Source organism: Capsicum annuum, chromosome 12 (genome assembly GCF_002878395.1).
Source record: "Capsicum annuum cultivar UCD-10X-F1 chromosome 12, UCD10Xv1.1, whole genome shotgun sequence".
NCBI classification, from domain to species: Eukaryota; Viridiplantae; Streptophyta; class Magnoliopsida; order Solanales; family Solanaceae; genus Capsicum; species Capsicum annuum.
Genome location: NC_061122.1, coordinates 95,643,782 through 95,658,972, shown reverse-complemented (window position 1 = coordinate 95,658,972; position 15,191 = coordinate 95,643,782). Strand labels below are relative to the sequence as shown.

The 15,191-nt window shown below is 31.8% G+C and overlaps 1 long non-coding RNA gene and 1 pseudogene across 1 annotated transcript; one reads left to right on the top strand and one right to left on the bottom strand.

The window, feature by feature from the left end:
• Positions 1-263: 263 nt before the first annotated feature.
• On the top strand, positions 264-2,228 carry LOC124889409 (annotated as a pseudogene).
• Positions 2,229-6,107: 3,879 nt separating this feature from the next.
• Positions 6,108-14,815, bottom strand: LOC107849831. Its single transcript, XR_001668292.2, has 3 exons — positions 14,068-14,815; positions 8,060-8,178; positions 6,108-6,887 (listed from the first exon to the last, which is right to left on the bottom strand). It is a non-coding gene; the product is annotated as an uncharacterized LOC107849831 (long non-coding RNA).
• Between the last annotated feature and the right edge of the window lie 376 nt (positions 14,816-15,191).

Below are 15,191 nucleotides of genomic sequence, written 5' to 3'. Positions count from 1 at the left end.
AGGGATGTCTGTGAGTGTCACGTTGTGCTTACTTTACTTGCTATTTATTCATCTCAAATTTCTGGTGTTTGAACTACAAATTCATCGCTATTTTTTATTTGTATTTTACTTGTTATGTTTTTTACTTTTTTATTTTTTATTCTTTTATATAATGTTAACTTGAGATGAATTTAAATGTAGATAAATGGTCAGTGAGGATTTGTATAGCCAATCTTAGCTTGTTTGGAATTAAAGTGCTGTTATCTACAAATGGTGTTTGAAAATTTGATACCACTTACAACATCTATTTGCAGGTAAATGTATGGGGTTCTCCAGATCTTTATCTATTGGTTGATGCAATGAAATCACTCATCTCGGATGGTGCGATGGGCTGTATATGTAGTGTTCTCCGTAATGGATCAAAAGAAGTTGCTAGTGCTTCTTCAAGGATATTTGATCGTATTTTTTCTTCCATTAATGATCAAGTTGTCAAAATATCAGTTGTTCTCATGCCACCACGTTGCTTGAATGTGTGTGGCTCAATGAAGGATGGATCCTCCGAGCCAAATACTCTACTAGTTAGTGGTAGTCATTTAGAAGAAGACCAAGCACAATGGATGAATCTCATAGCTGAAATTTCACTAAATCCTGGTGAGCTTTCAGTGGTTTATATTTGTGAGTTGCCGGAGATCAAAGGGAAGTTTCATCAAGGCTGTTGCTCTCGGGGTGGAACCTGGACCAAAATACTATCAATTGCAAAGTGGGAATTCAGAGGAGTCAGATCACCAAAACATCACAGTGAGTGAGAAGGATTCGTTTCAAAGTTCATTGTGGACTTTATATCCTCTCTCATTAAGTTCTCGATGCTTTGCTTGCATTGTTTCGCTGTGCAGGTTCACCCTTGTGATGTTATGGAGCCTTCTATTCCTGGTCCTATTGTGCTCCTTGTTGACTGTCCAACACTATCTCATCTAGAAGAGTTGTTATCTTTGCAATCTCTTACTCCATGTTACTCTCGAATACATCAGAACAACCTGTTGAAATGCCCAAAAACATAAATTGTCTGATACACCTTGGCCCTGCAGCAATAACAAATACAACTGTGTATGAGCAGTATAATGGCACGACATAAGCCATAATTACCTTATAATGTTCCCTTCTTATCAACTGCATATCTAGCATTCTCCTCTAATTTTTGTTCCTGTTTATATAGTTATGCCGTTTATTGTTCTTGTGGGATGTCTGCAGGAAGAATATTGAGATTCCAATTCTGCAATCCAGTTCAAGAATTGCTGCAACACTTAACTACTTGTGTCCGCAATAACTTTCCTGCTCCTGGTTTTTACTCTCTTCAGCAATTGAAGAGCTTACCATCTGTCTCAAAGATCCCTAGGGAGATATACATTTTTACTAAAATTCTTTTTTGAATAGTGTTCCCGTTATTCATTGTCCCACAAGAAAGGGAAAAGGAGGTTAAAAGAAATTTGGCTAAACCGAGCGGGGATTTGGAGGTAGAAAAGCATACATCTAGAAACAAGACCTCCTATAAGCAATTATGAAAGTCGTCACGTGACAATAGTAACGCTTTTATGTATAACTTTCTCCCGAGGCTTCTCAAAATGATCCAAGAAAATAACAGAATTTATCGATCTTCTTCATTCTTTCATTTTGCTATGGTTCCCTTGCTCCTTTACTCCAAAGAAGTTTCAGCATCATAGTTCTTGCCAAAGCCAGGTTCTGACATGCCTTGCTCTGCCATCAGGTTCCTGCAAAACGCTCATATGACATCACACTTTCGTACAGCCTGAATTCCTACAAAGGACAATGAGTTGCTGCAGACATAGAGGAACAGGGTCTTTTTATTTCACAAACGGGAGATAAACTAATACAAGAAGATACGGAAGACAAATCTGATGAAACTATTTTGCCAGAAGGCATCACTGTGCATTTACTTACCATAAGCACCATTCACCAATATACTGTAGGAATTGAAGTTATATTTAGACAGGTGTGTGAATTTCCGCTTTATTTCTCTTTCAAATAAAAGATGTGAAGTTCTGCTGTGGTAAAAGTTGCCGAAGAAACATAGTATACAGGAAAATGGCAAAATGAAAAAGGCCGAGGTAGTTTTTTCTCCTAATTTCATTAATGCAGGTATTCAATGTTGCCTTTCCTAAGATCTTTCTCATTTTGTTTGGGAAATTATCCTATTTTCTTAAATATGCTATTTGGGTCCCAATTGAAGTGCAATCAAGCAAAAACGATAATCTCTTGTTTTTTCCTTGTTCCTTCCCTAGATAGCTTCATAGTGTCAAATTTGTGTTGAATGTCTGTCAATGTAGTCTTGCCATTAAATAGAAAGTATTCAAAGATTGCATCCCCAAATCTGCTTTTTCTATTCCTAAAGATCAGTTATTCTATTCCTTTGAATCTGCTGTTATATCCCTTATAATCTGCTATTCTATCGCTTTAATTACTATATCATATCTCTATAATTACAAATATACTACAATATATAATTACATTAATATACACAATATTCACTATTAATTCATGATCTTTGAGTTGTCTATCATGCTAACATACCCCTCAAATTGATGTTGGTGGATCAAGAAGCATCAATTTGCCTACTAGAAACTGAAGACGTTGTCGTGGCATGGATTTTGTAAACACATCAGTTATTTGAAAATCACTGGTCATGTGTAGAAGTAAGGATGTACAGACCAAACCGTCAAGTCAAACCGAATCGACGAACTAAATCAAAACGAGAAAAAAAACGACTTATGGTTTGGTTTGATTGGTTTGGCGTTAGAACAAAAAAACGACCATTCTTGGTTTGGTTTGGTTTGGTGTTGACCAAAAAAAAGTCAAACCGAACCCGAATCAAACCGACAATATATATATATATATATATATATATATATATATATATATATATATACCGCACGTGTCTCGCACGTGTAACCTTTGATTATTTAAAATTAGACAATTTTGTCTATTGCGAAAGTTTATATAGATATTTATATATAACTTTATTATAAAAAGTTAAATAGTAATATACTCAAATAGAGTAGATTATAAATTTTTACAAAGATATCTAATTATAATAGCATTGCTTGCTTACAAATCTTATGCCAAAAAAAAGACTAAAATTGGACACAACAGTAAAATTAAAACTTTATCAATTACATGCACAAAAGATGATAAAAGAAATATTCCTAGAGAAAAAAATACAATATTATCGAAGGCAAAAATAATTGAGAGAATAATACCTTACAAATTTGTGATGAAGAATGTTGAATAACGTCCTTTTATATATAAGCGTTCGGATCCTCCTCCTTACATAAATATCAGTCGAATTTTCGTGTTCATATCTCAAATTTATATAGTCAGATTTTTTAAGTAGATATTTGATTTATATTTAGTCGAATTCCTACATCTACATTTGTATGTTGCAGCATACCATCAAATCCTTAAATTTAGATTATGAAGATCAAATATCCACATGTGGTTACAAGCAACCAATACATTCACATATAAACTAAAACCAACACAATCAAACCCAACCTTCGATAGAGGAAGGTACTATGCATAATGTGATATTGGTGAAAATGACTATACTACAAACAATTTTTTTGCTTCGGTTTTGTTTTGTTCTTTGAAATTTCATAGCCGCCTTTTTTATGTTATTCTCATAAATTAGTATTACGATTTTCTTTAACATAAATAACAATTAATATGTCTCACTTACAAATAATATGGATTTCTATAGTGGTTGAATTATACATAAAAGTTACGATATTACAAAAAACATGACTCACAAATAAAAAAGAATTTAACCTCCTATCCTAATTTATGACCCTGATATTTTTTTTTTTTAAAGAAAATGGGATTGGAGCCCCTTTTTATGTCACGATTGCACAAAGAAAGTAAAAGAAAAAAAAGCAATAAACCTTTGATTTTTGGCAACTTCATTCGACGGTAACATACTTGTCTAATTTTTCGATCAGAAACTTTCAACTAAAAGAGAAACACAAGAAATTATCAAAAGAGAGAATCAATGTCAATTGTTGATTATTATTCTTCATATATAATCTTTAAAGGTATGGTTTAAAAGAAATAAATAAAGGCAAAAGGGATGATGATAATGATAGTAAGAAAACACGTGAATCAAAACTAAAATAAAAAAGCAAAAATACAATATAAGAATTTGGTTTGTATAAATTTTGATCCAAAATATTACTTAAATAGAATTATAAAGAATATTTTTTTATATAAGGGAAAATTCTATTTTTAGAAGTACTAAATATTACCTAGATTAAATAATCAAAATCAACAAATATATGTTATTAAATCCTAAAACTCATGCATAGGAACAATAAATTAAATTTATTCTATTTATCAAGTTTTCCTTTTATAAATCATATAATTAAATATAAATTTTTTCGCCTCCTTTTTTTACGTGCACAACGATTTCTTCCTTTTTTAACTTTGACTTGTCCTACAATTTTATTCATAATATTCTACTTATTCTTCTTTATAATTTTAAATTATGAAGTACTAGAAGTTTTTTTAGTTTATCAGGATTCTTTCTATATATTTTAGGAGTTATTAAATCCTTTTCATATATTTTAGGAGTCTTTAATCTAATTAAATAATAAATTGAGGAAAATAGTAAAAAGACATTTTTATCTATTGCAGAGGCTTCTAATGAAGGGCAAAAAGTTCAAATGTCATTTTTAAGGCCCTTCCCACTTTTAATATAGTATAGATATAATATTCAAACTTTTTTATACATAAAATATTAATTATAATCTACTTTTTAAATACTTTTTCAACTAGTTTTAGTAATTTTCGATAATTCGAAAGTAGATGTAGATATATATTTAGACTTGGGCCTTTAAGTTGTAATATTTGTCGATTAATTGCTAATTAAATGATCCAAAACCTAATATAAACTTAAAACCTAAACTTTTCACTCTTCATCTCACTTTTTAGTTTCAAGAGAGTTTTCTACTCCTCATTTTTTCATAATTATGATTTTTCATTAGCACATGAGTGAAAACATATTTGATCTAATCACAATATAATTGTAAAAACTAAATACTATTTAAAAAAACCAAAAAAATCGAAAAAATAAAAAATCCAAAAAAAACGACTAAAACCTAAATCGAAAAAACCAATTTTATGTTGGTTTGATTTGGTTTATAGTTTTAATAAACCGACATGATTGGTTTGGTTTTTTTAAATAAAAACCGAATCAACCCGACCTATGTACACCCCTATATGGAAGAGTAATAAGTCATTTATCTACAGCTTTTCGTATATAATGACAGTCTACTTCGATATGTTTGGTCCTCTCATGATAAACAGGATTAGTAGCAATCTGAATAGCACTTGTATTATCGGCATGAAGAGGAGTCGGAGTAGATTGAGGAAAAGCAATCTCAGCAAGTAATCCATGAAGCCATACAACCTCGGAGCAAGCAGTAGACATAGATCGATATTCAACCTCTGTTGAAGATTTTGAGACACGATCTTGTTTCTTACTCTTCCAAGATATCAAGGAATCTCCAAGAAACATGCACCAACCAGTAATTGAACAACGAGTATCGGGACATCTCGCCCAGTCAGAATCACTAAAAGAATTAAGACGAATAAGAGAACCACTAGGAAAGAATAATCCACGATTAGATATTCCTAGGAGATATCAAATGATGAGATGCACAACCACCAAATAGAGATGACGAAGACCTTGTATACATTGACTAACTTGTTAAACTGCAAAAGTGATGTCAGGCCGAGTAATAGTAAGGTAATTTAAGCTCCTAACTAATTGTCAAAACACAGTTGGATCAGGAAAAAGATTGTCTTCCTCATGATGACACTTTACATTCAATTCTAATGGAGTATCTACGGAGGAGAAATCTTGATTACTAGCCAAAGAAATCAGATCCTGAGCATATTTCTGTTGGTTTAGAAACACGCCTAAAGAATCCCTATGAACTTCCAATCTCTAGAAGTATGTAAGAATACCAAGATCTTTCATATGAAAAGAATCCTTAAGCTGCTGTTACAAGCTAGTGATTAGTGAAGACTCAACACCAGTAATAATAATGTCACCTATATATACCAAAAGAAGAATACAACTTGTAGATGTTTTTCGAAGAAACAAAAATGAGTCATATTTGCTCTGCTCAAAAGAGAATTGTAGCAAAGTAGACCAAATTTTGTCAAACTAAGCTGTGGAGGCTTGTTTTAATCTATATAAAGACCTCTTCAACTTGCATACATCTAATGTAGACGATGAGAACAAACATGGTAGAGGTTTCATATAAATATCCTCTTTGAGACCACCATGAAGAAAAGCATTTTTGACATCCATTTGATGAAGAGTCCAATTTTGTGAAGCAATAATGACAATAATAGTTTGTAAAGTAGTCATTTTTACTACCGGTGCAAAAGTCTCCTCATAGTTCACACCATACTCTTGTCTGTTACCAAGAACAACCAACCGAGCTTTGTACGGATCAAGAGTTCCATCAGAATAAAGATTAATTGAATAAACCCATTTACATCCAATTGGATGCACATTTGAAGGACATGAAACAATATCACATGTGTCATTTTCTTTAAGAGCCAAAAGTTCTTCCTCCATTGCTTTCTGCCAACATTCATGCTTGGAAGCTTGTGAGTAACAACTTGAAACAAAAATGGTGCATAAAGTAGATGAAAATTCATACCAACTAAGAGTATAAGATACTCTGGTAGATCCTCGAGTGGGCTCAAAAGGAGCAGGCCTTGAAGAATTCTCAGACTCTAGTTGTGGTGCAATTTCAGGTGGTGGATTAATATCGAGAGGGGCTAAAGTAGGCCGTCAATGTTCATACAAAAATTCAGGTTTGACCCTATTAGAATAAGAAGAAAAATCATCAAAAGTAGGAAGAAGAAGAAATAGGAGATGACTCAACATGAGTAGGAAAGAAATATTGATTCTCAAAGAAAACATTTCTAGAAACATGAAATTTATTTCTTAGAACATAGATCATAACAGAAAAAACCTTTCTGTGAACATGGATCAATATCAAGAGGGGGTACAGTAGGCCACCGATGTTCATACACAAATTCAGGTTTGAACCTCTTAGAATAAGAAGGCAAATCATCAAAAGTAGGAAGGAGAAGAAATAGGAGATAACTCAACATGAGTAGGAAAGAAATACTGATTCTCAAAGAAAACATTTCTAGAAACATGAAATTTATATCTTAGAACATGGATCATAATAGAAAAAAACTTTTTGTGAAGTACTATAACCCATAAAAATATATTTAGTAGTCTGAACAGAAAGTTTATTGCATAGAGAAGGAGGAAGATGCACAAAACAAATACAACCAAATATATGAAAATTATCATAGCTTAGATTTTGTGATAAAGATGAAAATATGGAGATTCAGGATTTAACACTTTAGATGGTAGTCTATTAATTAATTAAACAACAGTAGATAAAGCTTCCACTCAATACTTAGATGGAACAGAGGACTCAATCAATAAAGTACAAGTGACATCTAAAAGATGACGATTTTTACATTCATCAACCCCACTTTATTGTGGTGTATATGGACAAGAGCGTTGTGAGACAATTTCTTTTTCAAGCAAAAAAATTTTGAATTCATAAGACAGATATTCTCCACCAGAATCAGATCTTAATAATTTGATGTAAGTATAAAATTGAGTCTCAATAGAGGCAAAAAATGTCTTAAATATGAAAATACCTCAAATTTGGAACAAAGAAAATATACCCACATAAATCGACTATAATTATCTATAAATGTCACAAAGTACATGAAATGAGCATGAGAAATAATTGGTGAAATATCCCAAACATCATTATGAGTGACATCAAAACACTTTGTAGCATGACTACCAAAATTAGAAAAAAAAAAGCATTTTACTTTTGCATAATTTACAAGTAGAATAATCAAAGAAAGCAGTGGAAAATTAATTTTTATTCCCCAATAAACCCAAATTTGATTAATGAGACAACACAATAGAATTTGGATGTACTAAGCGCTTATTTCATACCTCAATCTTACTAGGTGTAGAAGTATAAGCAAATGATAGAACACAAGGAGTGAAAAAGTGTATAGAAAACAGTCATCCAACTTTAGCCCCCTCGCAATTATCGTCCCCGACATTTGATCCTGCACAAGATAACCATTACAAGAAAAATTTACATCACAATTATTATCTACCAATTTTCCAACTGAAATAAGGCTAGTGTAAAGCTTTGATGACACAAAAATATTGTTAAAAGTTTTAGTTATATCCCCAACCTTGGTAATGGATAAATTACTACCATTTGCAATTTGAATTTGTGATAGACCATGATATTTACGAACATTTTTTAGTATACTAGCTGAGTTGGTCATATGATTGGAAGCGCTAGAATCAACAAGCCAAAATTAGATGCAAGATCATTATCTTGTAGCCTCAAAGCTAAAAAGGCTGACATGATCATTTGTCTTACCATTTCAGGAGTAAGAACTTGTCCTGAAGATGAGTTCTCAATAGTGAAACCATTTATCCCAGCTTGAAAAGCATTGACCTTATGGTTTTGAAGGCGTGTGGGACACTCTTTGACAATGTGTCCTTGTTTGCAATAATTACAAAACTTTTAACCACAATTGCAACTGTAGCATTGAGTCTGAGTCATATCCATACCCATTCCTTTACCTTGGGTAGCAAATGTAACAACAGCATCATTAACTTGCTTGAAATCATTTTATGTGACAAAACGCTACTCTTCACGGAGTAATTCCCTAAAATAAACATCCAAGGAGGGAGAATAATTTTTTCCAGTGAAGCAAACATTGAAGGATTCAAATTGATGCGAAGCCATGTTCTTGAATAGCTATAAAAATTAGAAACACTATGACTAAAAAAATAGAATGACCAAGATCAAAAGTCCAAGATGTTGAAAAACCATCAACACAACCAAAATATTTTTAAAAAAATTGAAATAAACCAAAATGGACTCTATGAAACTAGATAGCCAAAAGAAGGCTCTGATACCATGTCAAATTTGTGTTGAATGTCTCTCAATGTTGAGAGTTGTTGACACTTGATTTTCGCCCTCCACAACTAAGTTTAGTCCCTATTTTCTTCAATTTTTAAATAAAATTATAATATTTATTTTATTCAAATAAAAAGCTTTTCAAAGTATTTATCTGAATAATTTTGCCATTTTAAGTAGCCATTATATATTATCGTATTTAATTATATGAAATTGTATAATTTTATTACTTAGATATCTATTTTATGGAATATCGAATTTTAATGAAAGCTTATTTTGAAAATTAATTCAAATGGGTAAAACCTTGATTTAAATATGATCTGTTCTCAAAAATAATTTATTTGGAGAAATATTTATTTGATTTTATCTAATCAAAAAGCCTGGTATTAAAGAAAGTATTAATTCGTATTGAACTTCAATTTAATTTAGTCAATCTATTAGATTTGGCCATAATTACAATGCAATCCGCCAATTGATTTTCAATTTGGTTAAAATTAAATAAATATGGCTAAAATTTTAAATTTCAATTGGGGTTATATTTTAAATAACCCCAAAATCTCAAAAAATGACCTAAATCTATCCAACCTTATCCCTTTTCCATTTTTGAATTTCAAGTTTGTACTAGATTGTACAATTCCACATCACCATTATCCTCTTTTCCATTTGAATTTCAAAACTTGTACTAGAATGTACAATTTCACCTCAACCTTGTTCCTTTTTTATTTTTTGAAATTCAAATTTTGAATTTGAAATTTGTACTAGATTGTACAATTTCCTTTCAATCTTGTCCTTTTTCCATTTTTTAAATTCAAAATTTGTACTAGATTGTACAATTTCATTTCAACCTTATTTTTTTTTCATTTTTGAAATTCAAATTTTGAATTTCAAATTTGTACTAGATTGTACAATTCCACCTCACATTATCCTCCAATAAATCTTTCATTAATTTTTAATTCCCAAAACACCCCTAAATTCTTTCTCCCACATTGGTAGATGAAAAAAATTGAATCATCATCCTTTCCTATAAATACTACCATTATTTTTGGTAGAAAGACCAAGTCTAAAAGTCTCAAAGAGTGGAAAAAACTTTTGAGCAAATATTTAAAAAAAAAATTCTTTAGTAAAAATTTTCAATTGGTAGTTTAATCGAGGTTCTCGAAAGATTGCTTACCAAAGGTGATCAAGACTCCAAAGAAAGCTTAAAGTCCCGTTTTGCTGCCCCAAAAAGGATAAACACACCTTTCCCTTTTTAGTTTTGTTATTGTTTTCTTCTTCATCTCCTTCTTCGTAGTTCATAGTTGTAATTTTATTTGCTGGGATTGTTTGTTGTAGACGGCCTTGAAGGCCATAAGATATTGTGGTATCAATATTATGACTATTTTCATGTTCGTGGTATAAAAATGGTATAAAAATGAGCTAGCAATAGTTTAACGTGTTTCTTTGGTTTTATTCTTTGATTATTATAGATAAAGTTTCGAACTATGCTTAAAAGACGTACTCATGCCTTGTTTACATCCATTGTTGGCAGATATATTTGTTTTTAGCATATAAAGTTGTTTCCTTTATGTTGTAAAGAATAGTTAATATTTATTGTTTCACCTTTTTGACTTTATTCTTTGATTATTATGAATTTCAATCTTTGCTTAACAGACGTACTTATACTTTCTTTAAATTCATTGTTGGCGGATATATTTATTTTTAGCATGTAAAATTGTTTTCTTTATGTCAAAAAGAATAGTTACTGTTATTTGTTTTGCCTTAATAAAGTAGTAATTATTTAAGTCAAGAACTTTTCATTTGCTTGCTAATTATTTTAATGGATTTCAAAATCCCCATATGAGAGATGAAGTGCTAGCTTTATTTTCCATCCAAAATGTTTATTACTCTTTTTTTTTCGCATGTTATTTTGTCAAAATGATGAGAAAGTTCGAATTTTTGTGGCTAAATAGAATTATTTAGATATTTTCAAGTCATGCATAGTATGATTATTGAATGATATTTCACTTTTAGAGATGCTAAACTTTTATTCTAATTTTCTTACTCCCTTTGGATTGTTATATATGCTCTTTGTGTGTGTAAAGACTCAATTTGTGTCCCTCTTTGATTCATAATATCAAAAGAGAATCAACGATGTCTTAGAAAGATAAATCATAGGTCGTTACATGTTTCCCTAAAGTTAGCCATAATTTGGACATATGGATCATCGTTAATGTCGCCTTAGTTGGAGTGTAAGGATTCCCCTTCTGAAAAGTAGCCTCCGCCTTCTTCTTTGTTATATGGGTTAATTTCCTTTTATTGGATGATTTGATTTGTTTTGATATCGCAGTTTACTATTTCTTTATGCTTGAGAATGCAATATTTTCATTTCATCATTCATCTATTAAGTGCAAAATTTTCGAACATCAATCTGCTTTGGAGTTCAAATGGACTCCTTTCCCCCTTGCACGTCGTAATGGGACAATGAGGCCGCCTCTTCAAAGATTAAGTTCAAAAGTCGATTATATGGCATGCGGGTGCAAGAAGATAGACGAAGAAGGAAAGAGGATCAAAATCCATTGATGAGGTCGCTAAGAGACTTGAAAAGTCTCTATTTTTATTGTTGTCTTATTTTTATTTATTCATTCATTTGGGGCCTCAAAGCTAAAGTTGTAATCTAATACAGGTGAAGTGGATTTTGGGCCCCCAAAGGTCCAAAAAGAAAGTTTAGAACAGGTTGTGGGCCAAAAGCCCAAATGGTTAGATTAAGACAGGTTATAGGCCAAAAACCTAAGTATTTGAATTAGGACAGGTGAAGATGTGCCAAAAGCCCAAATTAGCTTAGGAAAAGGTTTGTGGATTTGGGCTCAATGACCAAAGTCTTTTAGTCTCCCCTTCCCCTTTATATGCTAATTATTTTTAGTTTTCTTAAACTTAGTTAAAATTCCAGTTAAGTCGTCAAAACTTATTTTTGCACAAATTTTGAAAACAAAATTTTGCCTTAATCAATTTTTTTTTCAAAAATCAACTTTCTCTTTTAAATTTAGTCAAAAGTTGTTTTCAAATAGTCCGGATAACCACAAGTTAGCGGATACTCTTGGTGGCTTAACAACCTTTCAAGGGTTTTAATAGGAACACTTACTCGGAATTTCTAAACTTAAAAAAAAAAAGTTGTTTTGAATCTTTTTAAAGTAATATTTTTACTTTTTCTTGACATTTTCTCAAAAATCAAGTGGCGACTCTGTAATTAATGAAATTATTTCAAAATTTTCTTTAAAGTTTTTAAATGATTGAAATAATAGAAACCAAATGTTTTCCAACCCTTCGAATCAAAAAGGGATAAAACAAAAGTTTTGTTATTAAATAGAAAGTATTCAAAGATTACATCCCCCAAATCTGTCTTTCCTATTCCTAAAGATCAGCTATTCTATCTCTTTGAATCTGCTATTGTATTGCTTATAATATGTTATTCTATCTCTTTAATTATTGTATCATATCTCTATAATTACAAATATACTACAATATATAATTACATTAATATGTACAATGTTTACTAGTAATTCATGCTCTTTGAGTTGTCCATCATGCTAACACATAAGTTTGGTTTTGTATAACTAATTTCTTTGAATCAAGAGAACTATACTTTCTGTTTCTGTTTTTGTATTTCCCCTGTCAAAGAAAGAGAGTGTCAAACTCTTTGCTTTTACTTTCTGTATTTCTTTCCAATGCTGGGATTTTTTGGCTTTTCTATGAACAATTGGTGTTGTTATTCATTAAAGACCATCCATAATACATCAAAGGCTTGGCAAAAATGCTAATCACGCAAAAGGTAACTACCGTTCTTACCCTTTCTCTAATATGCAAGAGATTACTTACAAGAGATCAAAATTCAACAATGTTGCATTTATTCATCCACTTTGGTAAACATGCTTTCTTGAGATATTTGATGGGAAGCATGCATAAAATCAAAATAGCTTAAGAATTTGCTCTGATACGAAACATCAACAGAAAAAAGTATCCTGATTTTAAAAAAAAAAAACCATCATCTCCACAATGGACATAATCCTTTATCTTTTGGATAAAGACGAGGCATAATAATACTAACTAATTTATTAAGATGAATTTACTATGCAAACTCGCCACATCACATCATGAATTTATTATGCAAAACATGAGTTGATGTTATCATGTCTGGTGGCGGTAATAGTCTCTGTTAATTTGGCAACTCTACAATAATAATCAGATACATCTAATCACAATTCTATTTCTTAGATAACTAAGGACCTAGTTTTCTCACTTTTGCTTGCATACATCCTGTAGAGCTTATACAGTAATTAATAAAGTCGTTAATGTAGTTGTGTGGCGGTGGCCCCTCCTAATACCATTTTATATCACATTAGATGGAAACTTGGTATATGTACAGGACACTTCCACATGCGCATATGCTTATTTCTTTAATTGCACATTAATATTAACCTTATACTACGGCAAAATAAGATCAAACATATTCCTCTACTTTCTAATTCTTAAGCTTTGGCTGATTAACTGAACCCAAAACAGAATCTTCAACACAATTACAATTTTTTCCACTATATCTAAAGCACTTATCATAGTATTTAATTGTAGTTTTTTTTTAGCCGAGTGTCCATCTGAAATAGCCTCTCTACCTCCCGTGGTAGAGCAAGGTCTGTTTACGTACTTTTTGTCCTCCCCAGATCCACTTGTGGGATTACACTGAGTATGTTAGTGTTGTTGTTGTAGAACTTAAGCATTTAACAGCTGAGCGAGAAGTACACTTATACGCCAATAAGTAGATTATTTTGCACCTGAACTAGGATAATCGTGGCAAAGTTCAACCTAGTCAACAATTTTCCAAAGGAAACGTATGGTCAATAAATGAATCAATATCAATCAAATAAGCCTCAATCCAATATCAATAAATCTTTCTCTCATCTATTTGATTTCGATTAGAACAGGTAAATTCCTGAATCAGCATACAGGCATGCAACATGTAGAAAAGGAGATATAAATTAGAACTTACCCTTCGGTGACAGAGAGGGTGTCAACGAGCCGTTGCATCGGTTGTTGAAGAGATTATATCGGATCGGATTGGATTGGATTTGGTAACAACAACAAATAATCTAAACCGTGTCAATCGATATATCTCCAGGAAACAAATTTGGATTATATTATTTCCCAAAATGTCCCGGTGTGATAAGAGAGAGAAGAGGTCCAAATCCGGTGAATTAGGAGTAACACGCTTGATTCTTGCCGTATAGAGAAAGTCAGTTTGTGGTCTGCAAAATGATCCCTATATTGCAACTTCATGTTTCAAAAACCTTATTAATGTATTTGCCTCTTTTGCATAATCTAACACGTCTTTGTTAACACCAGTGTTTTGAAAAGTGAGGCGAAAAAAAGCAACGAGGGCTCGCTTCATAGAAGCGAAAAGCGTGAAGCAAAGTGCACGATTTTTTCCATTAAAGCGCTATTTAGATCAAAATTCAAAAATATTAAACATGCATAAATAAATAACGAAAAGCTCAATAAATAACATAATCATTCAATACTCAAATTAAAAAGAGAATAGATAGACATAACAAGCATTCAAGCAAACTACTAAAATACAAAAAATCTGTCTTGCATCTTAATCAGCCAACACAAACAGAGAAGAATAAAAAAAAACAAAGAAAACAATAAAGTTGGAAGTCAGATTACATACAACAAAAAAAAGTAAAACAGAACTGAAAAATAGAGAAGAAAAATATGAAAAAGAGTAATAGAGGAGAAGAAAAAAAAACTAGAAAACCCTGATAGGGGGAGGAGGAGGAGGGGGAGAAGGAGAAGAAGAAGAAGAAGAAAACTAGAAAACCCTAATAAGAGGAGGAGGAGGAAAAAAAGAAGGAGGAGAAGGAGGAGGAGAAGAAGAAGAAGAAGAAGGAAAAGAAGAAGGAGGAGGAGGAGAGGAAGAAGAAGAAGAAGAAGAAGAAGAAGAGGGAGAAGAAGAAGAAGGAGGAGGAGGAGGAGGAGGAGGAGGAGAAGGAGGAGAAGAAGGAGGAGAAGAAAGAGAAAAAGAGGGAGAAGAATAAGGAGAAGAGGAGAAAGGACAAGGAGAAGAAGAAGAAGAAGAAGAAGAAGAAGAAGAAGAAGAAGGAGAAGAATAAG